We start from the raw sequence: 12,684 nt of genomic DNA on the forward strand, positions 1-12,684 counted from the left end.
CATGACCTTGGGCAAGTTGCTTCATTTCTCTGGACCTCAGTTTCCTCATCTATTAAAGGAGTTCTCTGGAATGGATCTCTAGGACTTCATCCTGCTCTTGAAATCTATTAAGGCACAGGAGTAAATCATTTTTGTGGATTTCCCATATTATCACTTCACTGATATTTTCTCCCATAGTTTATCCTAAAAATTTTCAAACATACATTTCTGGAGTAATGAAAAGGTTCTAAAATTGATCATGGTGATGAATGCACAGCTATGTGATGATACCATGAGCTACTGATTGTATACATAGGATGAATTGTATTGTGTATGAATATATCTCAACAAACTACAAAAAAAAAGTTAAACGTAGAGAAAATGAAAAGAATTGTATAGTGAACACCCACCACCCACAACCCATAGGTTCTACTATAACATTTTCTTGACTGCTCCATCACATTTCTCCATTCTCCACCTCTCCATTCCTTTATTCATTCATCATTCCATTATCCATCACACTTTTATGCTTTTCCAATTTAATCACAGATACTAGTATACTTCACCCCTAAGTATGTCAGCATGCATGTCATTAACTAGAAGTTAATATTTGTTTATAGTTCTTTGAGTGTATGGTTGTCGTTTTAAGATAAAGGTTTTGTGCTGTGACATACATGAATCTTAAATGGCATAGCTGTACGCTGGTGTAACCTAAGCCCCCATCAAGATAAGAGCATTACCATCACCCCAGAAAGTGCCCTCATGCCCTTTCCAATCAGCCCCCACACCCATCACTCAACCTCACCCCATAGATTAGTTCTGCCTGGTCTAAAACTTCGTATTAATGCCTGAATGCCATATGTTCCTTTTGGTCTCCTGCTTCTTTCACTTGGCATAATGTTCTTGAGATGCATCCATTTGTTGCATGGAATCAGTAGTTCTTTCCTTTTTATTAACTAGTAAATTCCATTGCCTGAATATACCATAGTTCGCTTAGCCATTCTGTTGATGGTCACCTGGGCTATTTACCTGTTTTCTTCACCCTCAGGTGGTCTTCCCTGGCTGATCCATTCCATAAGTCAACAGATCCATTCCTGGAAAACTGTGTATAAGGGATGTTTTTGTTGGGTGCACTTGTGGTTCAGTGGTAGAACGTTCACCTGTCATGTGGGAGACCTGGTTCGGTTCTTGCCCATGTATCCTCCCGCCCACCCCCCAAAAGAGAATGCTTTGGTGGAGCACACATCTGCCCTCCCTCAGAGCAGTTGCAGATCACCCATGTGCCCGTGGTAAGAGCCTGTGTGCTCTGGGCCCTGCTATCTGTACCTGTGGGCATGCCCTAAGCCATTCACTTCACAACATTTGCTGCCAGCCTTCTGACCATGTGTACAAGGGCTGAAGTGCTGCAAGATACTACCGGCCTGACCTGACGATTCCACCAAAAGTGAGCTTTTGGGACTAAAAGAGAGAGAGCAAGGAACCTCAAGTTTCTCAGCAGAAGAAACCTCAAAATACAATGATGCTGAGAATTCTGTGACTAGAATTGTAAATCTTAAATACATATTTTTTTTAACTTATTGAATGTCAAACTACTTGTCCTTAGCACCTAATAAAATATTAACAACCACAAGAGGAGGTGCTCAGTAGAGATTAATGGATACAATGAAATTAATTAGTGTTTGGCCATACTTATTGAAAACTACCAAAGCTTATATCATCAGCTTCGTGAATGTGATTTGGAAGATGGTCTTGACTATTACATGAGATAGAGTATTTACAAGGTCTCCTGCCATTATTACTCTGATTTATTTCTTTGAATAAGCTTTCCATCATGATGAATGGAAATTATAAATTAACTATAATAGAAATGACATTGACAATTTTTAAAAAAAAGGACGCTTTGGTATACCAAGCTGAGGCCAGAGCTTCCCGAGACCCCCTCCCCGCACCATGGCTGGGCCTTGGATAGGACACAGGTGGAAAGCATGGTTGATGCCATTAGCTCAGTCCTCAGGACAATTGGGCAGAGATTGTGCAGCTGAAGGCTGGGTTCCCCCAGCCAGTCACTCAGGATCTGAAGCAGCCTCACGTACTGTACAAATATCATTTTTAAAAGTACCACAATGTAAAAAACTCTGGTTTGGGCTTATAAAATAAGAGATACATCCCCATAGAAAAAGAAATTGAAATATCATGGAATCACACTTGAGATGTCAGCAAAACTTATACACATTTGCCCATACACACCATACATTAAAAGGAAATATTTTAGATGCGATAGTAGTAATCCTAAAAAAAATTGTTGTGTTAAGGTTCTCCAGAGAAACAGAACCAACAGGGGAGATCTGTAAATATGAGGTTTATAAAAGTGTTTCACGCAACCATGGGGACGCAAGAGTCCAAAATCCTAGGGCAGGCTGTGAAGTGGCGGCTCTGATCAGGGGTCTGGATGAACTCCACAGGAGAGGCTCGCTGGCTGAAGAAGTAGTGAGAGTCCCTCTTCTTCCTTAAAAAGCCTTCAATGGATTGGATTATCTCATTGTGGGAGACACGACTTAGTTGATCGCAGGTGTAATCAGCCACAGAGAGAATCAGCTGACTGATGATTTAATACACCAGCCTTCTGGTTTATGAACTAACTGCGAAATATCCTTGCAGCAACAGTCAGGCCAGTGCTTGCCTGACCACACAACTGGGCAGCATCATTTGGCCAAGTGGACACCAGATCCTAACCGTCACAAATGCTATAGTGATTTCAAAGAAAAATATGTGTAAAATAGCCCCAGCGAATTTCATGGGAGGTGTGGGAGAAGCAGCCAAGAGTCTTCTTCTCCCAACCTCCAAGGGTATTAAAAATGAAAAAAAAAAAAAACCATCAAGTTCCAAACGACTTTTACAGAAGCAGAGTCTACTGTTTTGGAGTCCCTTTTCTCACTTCACGGCACCTGTTGCTCTCCCTTTCAAAAAACAGCCTAGTGCATTTCAGAGAGTGCACGAGGACAGGCTCTGGAGTTTGGAGACTGAGGGTCTCCTCCTAACTCTTCCAATAACCAAAGTGTGAGCTTAGAAAGTTCCTTTAAAGAAAGGAATGCAAATTCCTGTAAAAATGTTTATCCCACCCATTTTCAAAAATGAATCTTGTGGTAACTTTTGACAAAATAATCTCTTCCTTCAGTGTAACTATGGGATCTTCTTGATATTTCTTGTTTTCATATCATGCCCATCACAGAGATTATCAGGGAATGGGGCATTTCACAACTATCGATGTCCTGAATGCTCATCAGATCCAACATTTTTATTTCACAGATCTGAAAACCAAGTTCTAGAGGGCTACAGATGCTTCTGAAAACTGCATAACTACTTAATGAGTCCAGAACCCAGGTTTACTTGAAAATTCTAGATTAGTTCTCTCTCCTCAGCCTTTCCCTGATTTGAATAGCATTTTATAGTGTATTTTTTCTCATTTGTTTTGGCTACCCAACATATGAAGTCCTTTCTGTAATGGGGAACCTCAGTATCTTATGGCCACCTCCCCCATAGCAATTGAAAGTGCTAGATACAGGGCTTGCTTACTTAGACTTGCTTGCAGCTAGGGCACAGCCATATGACACTATAAGGGAATAGTTCCCAATATAAGGGAAGCATTTGCTCTCAGACAAATGCATCGTTCATTAGAAGCTTTTTCACCAGAACCAGTAAGGAGGTGCCATTTGGGTTCTGCCCTCTAATTGAACCTGGTTCTCTAGACCTTCCAACATTTTTGTGAGCTCATGCATCTATGAATAAATTCCTTAAGTAGAGTCTCTATTAATGCAACTAAGAGTCTTGACAGGTTCAATTAATGATATTCATATAAAAATTAAATAAAATTAAAGATTGAGTTTCTCAGCACCAACTACATTTCAAGTTCTCAATAACTACATGTGCCTAGTGGCTACTTTACTGGACTGTGCAGACATAGAACATTTCTATCTTTGCAGGAAGTTCTAGAGTATAGTGCAGGGTAATTTGTTCACCTGTTTTTTTCATAGTTGTCTGTGGATATGTACAAACATCTATATAATTTTATACAAATGGAATGATATTGTACATGCTGATTTTTTTAATGGTAATTCTTCTCTTTTATCTACAGTTTTGGTTTATTTTTCTTCTTACTTTTCTCCTTTGCCTCCTTTCTCTCTGAGAAGCCAAGCTCTTGCAATTGATAAAGTCACCTATTTCCATGCATAGGACCTTGCTATTATTAATAAACACATTTAGTCCTCTTGCTCTTTTTTAAGTAATAAAGCATTGTGGAAATCCTTCCAAGACAACCAGTACAGATCTAACTTCTTATTTGTGACTTGGCCTAACTTGTTCTTTTTTTGTTGGTGCTGTATAGCAGGGTCACATTTCATTATTTTTCCACGTGAGCATCCAGTTATTGCAGCACCATTTGTTGAATTTTTGTTGTTTTGCTAGTTTGTTTGTTGTTTGGGAAGTGCTTGGGCCAAGAATTGAACCCAGGTCTCCCACATGGCAGGTGAGAATTCCACCACTGAACCACCCTCACACCCCCAGTCTAAGTTATTCTTCCTCGTGGCAGTGTGGAATTCCATGGTTCAGATGTACCGCCATATTTTCAATATTCCCTATTGATGTGTATTCAGCTTCTTGCCCTTTTTTCTATCACAGACAATACCCAATAAACATTGCTGCCCATAGGTCCTTTTGAATGGGGGTTTATATTTTTACATTACTGATTCTTAGGAATGCGATGTTGAATTCAAGGGTACATGTATATTTAATTTTAATAGCTACTGCCAGGTTGTCAGCCCAAAGGCTAGAATAATCCCCAGTTCCTCCAGCAATGCATAAGTTCAGCTGACCTCCTTCCCCTTCCACCTCCCTGCTACCCCAGGCACCCCAAATCCTAGCAAGCATTGAATGCTATCACACCTTTGGATTTTTTCCCCAGTGTTGTGGTTGAAAAATGGTATCTCCTTACAGTGGCAAATCGAGGACACAGGAGTGACAGCTTTGACCCAGGAAACCAGCAATGAAAGGATGCCCAGTGTGCTGAGAATGTCAAAACAGTAAGAAAATTGGCTAAAAGTTGGGCCGTACATTTGATTATCACCATATGCTGGCTATTCTAAACAATGTAAGTGATAAGACACTCCTCCTTACAACAATCTTTTGATTTCTAAATTCTAAGCAACTGCTGTGATGACTATTGAGGTATAATAACATATATGCAAGCATCAAATCCCAGTTTTACAACTGGCCTCCCACACAGACGGACTCTTACATGTGTTCATTTCAGGAGTAAATTTGTAATGGTTCAGAAAAAGTCGAGCTTACCTCGGGTGCGGTTCGTCTCTCCAGACCCGTGGGACCACATATTCCTGTACTTGAACAGTAGATTCAAAGAAACCATGCTAGCTGAAGCCAGATTTGATTTTTCTTTTCGGGGATTAAACAGACACACAAATATTGTCAGACAGCTAGAATCGGCCTTGAACAACGTACTGTGAAACAGCAAGGTTTAAAATTGTTCCTTAAAGGGGTGCAAGGTAGTTCAGTGGTCGAATTCCCACCTGCCATGTGGGAGACCCAAGTTCGATTCCCTGCCTATGTCCTTCCCAAAAAGCAAACAAACAAACAAAAAAATCAGCAAATGGCGCTGCAATAACGGGATGCTCACATGGAGAAAGAATGAAATGTGACCCCACCATACAACATACAAAGAAAAAAAAATTGCCCTTGAAGATTGGTGCCCAGAAATTGCAGAGAAAGCCATTATCAATGCAACATCAAAACAACAACAATAAATAAGGAAATAGAAAATTCCATGGAAAATACAGTCAAATTTTGAAGAAGAATGCCAGGAGAAATGACTGAAGATGCTGAACTTACATTGCCAGAAGAAATCAAAAGGGCCATGTTTGAATATCTTATTCACTTTCACCAAAACTACACACTCATTTGAAAGCAACAGATAATGCTAGTATTTGCTATCTAGCCATTTTCTCTATTTTTTTGCAAAGAAGAAAACCTTTTGAGTTTTTACCAAATGTAATAGAGATTTACAATGAATTTTCTAGTGTAATATTTTAGTAGAAATGTTTCAACTGAAGAGACATTTGAAAAACACCAAGATGGATCCTGAAGAAACAAAGATGTGGACAATTTTGCAACTTCTTGACCACCTTGTGAAATGGGATGTTTATGTATCTCTGTTAAACTTATTTTTGTGTTTACGTCTTTTCCCAGTGATTTGTCTAACTGTTGTGTCATGTAAAAGAAACTTTTCAAAATTAAAACTAATGAAAGTTGTTTAAAAAAACTGTGGGTGAAGTTAGGTGGAGGAATCTGGCCATTCTGTCTATCTTTAGAAAATACAAATGTTGAGAAACTCCTGGATGTTGTCAGAATTTAAGGCTCAAAAATAAAAACTGGAATGTTATTTCCTTACCGAGATTGACCAACATGTGGTATGAGCTTTTTCTCTTTTTTAAAACTTCAGTTAACATAATTAAAATATTAGTTGTTACTTTTTTCCTTTATGGAAATTTTTAAATTTCCTTAAATGTAAATCTATTTTAATGGCCTAATCATACATACAGAATGTCCCCTCAGAATTCATGTTCCCCCAGAACCTCCAAATGTGACCTTATTTGGAAATAGGATATTCACAGAAGTAATTTGTTAAATTAAGATGAGGTCATACTGGATAAGGGTGGGCCTTAGAGAGAGAATCTGAGACACCAACTGTATTAGTTAGGGTTCTCTAGAGAACTAAAACCAACAGGAAATATTCGTAAGTATAAAATTTATAAATGTGTCTCATGTGACGGTGGGAACGTAGAGTCCAAAATCCGTAGGGCAGGCTGTGAAGCTGCCTATTCCGATGGAGGGTCTGGATAAACTAACTCCACAGGAGAGGCTTGCCAGCCAAAGCAGGAAGAGAGCTTGTCTCTTCTGAATCCTCCTTAAAAGGCTTCCAGTGATTAGATTAAGCCTCACTCATTAAAGAAGATGGTCCCCTTGGCTGATTACAAATGGAATCAGCTGTGGATGTAGCTGCTGTAATCATGATTTAATTCTGTGAAACGTCCTCATAGCACTTGCCCAACCAGACAACCAGGTACCACCACCTGGCTAAGTTGACACATGAACCTGACCATGACACCGACACACAGGAGGAAGAGGGCCATGGAAGACAAGGCAGTGACTGGAGTGATGCAGCTACAAGCCAAGAAATGCCAAGGTTGGCTGTACCACCAGAAGCTGGAAGAGGCAACGACGGTCCCTTCCCTAGTGCCTTCAGAGGGGGGGTGGCCCAGCAAACACCCTGCTGTCAGACCTTCCTCATTCATTTCCTTTTCCTGTCAGGCTGTGCTGGCCTTGGGGCTGGGGACGCCTGCTTGGAGCATTCAGTATTCCATTTAGTGTTCCACAAAGCAATTGTTCCTTCTTAGGGTCACATCTTGCCAAGTCATTCACAATTAGGTGATAAAGAATGATGAGGATTGAGCTGGTGTTATGTTCTCTGGGAGATTTGCATTCTAATGGGATTTAGGAGAAGGCCTGGGGGACTTGCCTTATTCACGTCACTTTCTGATCATGAATAGTCCTAGAAATGATTCGAGAATGTTTTGTAGTCCAGGCTAGAGATGAAGGGTGGAATTGCAGTTGCTTTTACTTCCAAAGTGTCTCACAATTTAGTTGCTATCTCTCCATCCCACTGCCACTGCCCTAGTTCTAGCCACCATTACCTGCCTAGGTTTGCATGAGACCAGGGAAAAGCGTTAGAGATCTTTATATCTTCGTTTCCTTTAGATAGTGCTTGCTTTGTAATAAATCCTTCAAATTTCAGAAGCGATGAATTCAAAACTATTAGTTATTGTCTCTGTTGGCTGTTTTTCAATTCAGAAATCCCAGGGACATGCGGACAAAACATCATGTGGAAGGCAGGATTGGGCTGAGCTACAGTGATAAATGTCCACAAATTAGCCAACTAAAACCAGAATATTCCAGGAGTCAGAGAAGAGATTTGTACCATCAGCAAAGAGAGTTGGGAGAGGAGCTTGAACAGGGATTCCCCCAAATTTGGAGGGGAAGTCCTCCGAACACCAGCCACCCAGGCCAAGGAAAGGAAAGTGTTCTTGCCATTCTGGATTTGGCTACTGAAGAGTCATGCTGGGGTTAACCACCTTGAACAGGAAAGAACTGTGCAAGGCCCGGCTGCCTCCGGAGCTCACACATGGTGGGCAGGCTGACAGAGCCTATGCCTTCTGTCCCTCCACAAGGTAGCACGTTCCTCTCCTTCCATGATGTTCTATTTTAATCAGGCACCATCTGGCCTTGACAAACCTCACAGGCATCCCTTTCTGAGGCATATTTCTTCAGTGCCCAAGTCTTGTTTAGAATCACTGGATGTTTAGCGACTCTTGGTGGAATTGGGGTGTCCCAGTGCTTTTTCAGGTGGGATCTTAAGTACACCATGTGTGACAGTGTCTGCTGGGCTGCTTGTGGATAACACAGTGACCTGGGTCTCACCCAGGCCTCCTAAATCAGCACCCCAGGATGGATTCTGGCACTTGTATTTTAAATCAGTCTGATTTCAAATCCTTCAGTGATCTTCCATTGCTCTTAGGAAGCGAATGAACTCCGTAAGGTCCTACCTGTCTGGGCCCTGCCTGATTATCTTCTCTAAAGCCACTTGTCTGTCTCTCAGCTCATAAAAAAAATGGCTTTCTGTCTGGCCCTCGTAGGAAGCTCCCTCCTTTCACAGGATTTCTGCACAAGCTGCTCTCCCTGCCTGGAAAATTTTTCCTCCCTGTTTCACCTAGCTAACAGCAAATCATCATTCAGGTCTCAGCTCAGGAGTCCTCTATTGGGTTATTTCCCCTCATTATATGTTGGAATAGTACTCATCCCTATTTACTCACATGAATAATGTATTAATATCTGGGTCTTCCAACTGACTATTCATTTCTGAATGTAGTCAGTGACTATATTTTCTTCCACTAATCCACAAACTTTAGCAAAATGCCTAGCACATAATAGGTATTCAATAAGTATTGTTGAATGAATGAACCTTCTTTTCCCCAGTGTGATTTCATCAAGTCCCATGACTTTAAGTCCCAATGACTTACTTACTTCCTAAATTTATGGCTTCATCTCCAACCCTTACTTGATATCTCTACTTGCATGTCTTATAGGCATCTTCAACTTAAAATATCCAAAACTGAACTCTTGTTCCAATGTTCTCTGCTCAGAAAATGGTGTCATCATTCATTCACCCAGTTGCTTAGAGTCCAAAGCTTGCTATCATCTTTCTTCCCTCTCTTAATCTCTCATCCTAAATTTGATGCATTAGCAAATCCTGCAGCTTCCTTTCAAAATAGTCTCAGAAACCTCTGCTTCTTATCTGCTCTCCTGCTATCACATTAGCCCAAGCCATTATCATCTCTCAAGAAGACTAACTTCTGTTGTCTTCTGTTCCTTTCAAAGGGAAACCATTGGTTAATGGGGGCTTCTGTGACCACAGGCATTTTTCCTCTCACTAGAAATAAATTGTAGAGCATGGGAGAGTGGACAGATAGGGTTTTACTAAAGCATCTGGGTTCCCAGTAAGGTTAAGAAGTTAGTACCCTTTCAAATAGATAGCCTTCAAATTCATACTCAGTTGAACACTGGGAGATTGAGGCAGGGTAAGTTCAGAGAAAGGTTACTGGGGTTAGGACTCAGTGCCTTATTTACTGCCCCCAAACAGTTCAGCTCTGACCCCAAAGTCCTGGGTTCCCAAGACCCACTTTCTTTAGAAGGCATCTAATGTTTGTTATGAAAGAATACAACAAAATGGCCACAAATTCCTCCCACCCCATTGTGCATTTACTTTTGCATTCCTTCCATCAATGAATGGAGTCTATTCCTGTGCCCCCTCGAATCTAAGCTGGTTTTGTGACTTGCTTTGACCAATAGAAGTGGCAGCATTTATGTTATTCAACTTCTCAGGCTAGGCCTTAGGAGACCCTACACATTCTTCTGTTGCCTCCATGTTATAATACCCTGAGACCAACATGCAAGGAAGCCAGTCTAGTCACCGGAGGATGAGAGACCACATGCAGAAGAAATGATGCCCCCCAGCCAACAGCCAACCCCATGCCAAACATGAATGTGAAGCCGTCTTGAACCTTCCAACCCAGGAGCCCTCCAGCTGATATGCCTCATGAGTAAGCACAGGTAAGACCAGCAAAGGGACTCCCTAGAAAATCCACAGAATCATGACAAGTAATAATTGCTGTTGCTTTGAAGTATGTTTGGGATCTATTATGTAACAATGGATAATTAAAGCATCTCATAAGCATTCCCTTTGAGATTCAAATATCAAAGGAATATCAGAATAGTTCTTTCAATCATAGTCTACCCATCTCCCTTCAAGGAGTTCTAATAAATATGTCCTTCATATCCCAAAACATGGTCATTAACTAGGTACACTGCCTGGTTGTTCTACCCCTTATTCTAGTTGTAGGCACAAAATGCATATCCACTGTCCAAAAAAGAGCTGCCTCCCCTTCAGGCATCTTCCTCGGAATCATAGAACTATCCCCAGCCTGAGAGCTAGTCATTGGCTATATGTAGAAGAGTGTGGACTTAGAGAAACCAGATTCCCCTGGTGCATAGAGCAGAAAACTCTCATTTGTTGGATGCTTCCAGTATGCCTGGCCTTGTATTGGGCCTTGAAAAGACAGACCAACAAAGTCCAACTCTGCCTGAAGCTCTTTCTCTGAGCTCCCCATTTGGTCTCTGATGTCTTCAGTTTGGCCTCTTCTTTCCCCAAGGTCCATGAGCTCCCTCAAGAGGGGAAGGTCCTGTCTCTTTCCTCAGGTTCTAACTCCATCCAATGCCTGTGCAAGGGGAGATGAAACTGTGGTGATTTTACAGCATTTCTGCAAATTCTTTGATACCCTTTGCTTCAAGAGATGGAGACTCATTTTCCTCCTTTTGCACATGGTCTGGCCTTAGTGACTTCTAAGAATAGAATGTGTTAAAAGTGATGCTGTGACTGCCATGTTTAGGACATTAAAGACGATAGAGTTTCTTTCTGGGTCTTTCTTTGGGACATGCACCTTTGGAGTCCCAAGCTACTGTCTAAGAAGTCCAGCTACCCCAAAGGTGGACCGGCAAAACCTTGTGGGGAGACTGCATAGACATAGGCAGCAAGAGACATGTGAGGAGCTCCCACTGTTTTAAATCCTATTTTAGTCTTTCCAGCCGAGGCAGTAGACATGTAAATGAAGTGGACTTTGAGAAGACCCCAGCCCCAGCCAATATCTGATGACAAATGCATGAGAGACCCCGAGAAAGGAGCACCTACCTGAGCCCAGTCAGCCCCAGAACTGAAAGAGCATCATAATAAATGACAGTTGTTGTTTTACACTGCTGAGTTTGGGCTGTTTTGTTACTCAGCAATAGATAACTGTTACAGGATCCCCGAGCACCACTGAGATGAGGAACCAGGTCAGGGAGCTATGGAGATTGGCTGCCACCTACATGGGGCCTCACAGCCAACCAGTGTCTATAGTCTTCTTGAGTGACAGGTCACTCCCCTACTCCCTGGCCTGGAAGGATCAGCCTGGGATTCTTCAAATGTAAATGTTATCAAAATGCAAGCCCCCATAATTAATACAAAGAAACCCTTCTAAGCTAGGGTGGAGAAATTTCAACGGCATTTAATTACATATGGTTAAAATTCTGATGCAGTCAGAAATGTTAGATAAGGAGCTAAGTTTTTTTTCTCTATGGAAACTATCTCATCTTTCCCTCCTGGAGTTTTCACTAGTTCAAAAAATAATCCACACTTAAAATATCTAGTTGGAAGGGATCATAAAGATTAACTGGTCCAGCTGCCATATTTGCTGATAAGGAAACTGAGTCTCAGGGTCCCTAAGTTAATAGACTTAGACTCCCAGCCCACCGTATTCTTCAAAGCACAAGTGCATATTTAATTTATAGAATGAGCACTTATGATGCACTTCTGTGAGTACCGTTCTGAGTGCTTTACAAATAGTACCTTATTTAATTCTCATGATGACTTATGTGGTAGGTGCTATTAATAGCCTCATTTTACCATGAAAGGCATGGAAAGACTATGGAACTTTACCATCTTTAGACTTGGGCGAGAGGGGCCTGTCCTTGGCGCTGTGCTTTAGAGGGCCCCGCTCTGACCTCCTACTCTGCAGCCTCCCTGCAGGGAAAGGACTCAGTGGGGCCAAGCTGGCTGCAGAGCTGGAGGCCCTGAGAATGCTTCCAGGCCCAGTGTGGGCCTCTTTCCCTGTGCTGTCCTCCTGGGGGAGGCTCTCCCCAGACATGTGCTCACCCCTAGGTCAGAGGGGTGGCTGAGGAGCTACTTATGGTTATGGAGGTTGCAGGTGAGTGTAAATGTGGAAGGCTGGGGGGTCCTCACATCTGGTCCTGAGCCCCCTCAGGAGCAAAATGGAGTGGGGCAGAGAGAGCAAAGAAGACAGATAGGGGACGGCATGTCCCCCACTGCCACTTAACACAGAACTCTGAAGACATTCTATATTTTAAGTTTGAACCTGGCACTCCAGGTCATTATGGAGGCATATTTGTCAAAGTTGGAGGATAGAATAATTCTTTTTTAACTATGTGTGGGCATGATTTATAGGTTTTATTTAGACATATGGTATGTGA

The sequence above is a fragment of the Tamandua tetradactyla genome, chromosome 15, assembly GCF_023851605.1.
Source record: "Tamandua tetradactyla isolate mTamTet1 chromosome 15, mTamTet1.pri, whole genome shotgun sequence".
NCBI classification, from domain to species: Eukaryota; Metazoa; Chordata; class Mammalia; order Pilosa; family Myrmecophagidae; genus Tamandua; species Tamandua tetradactyla.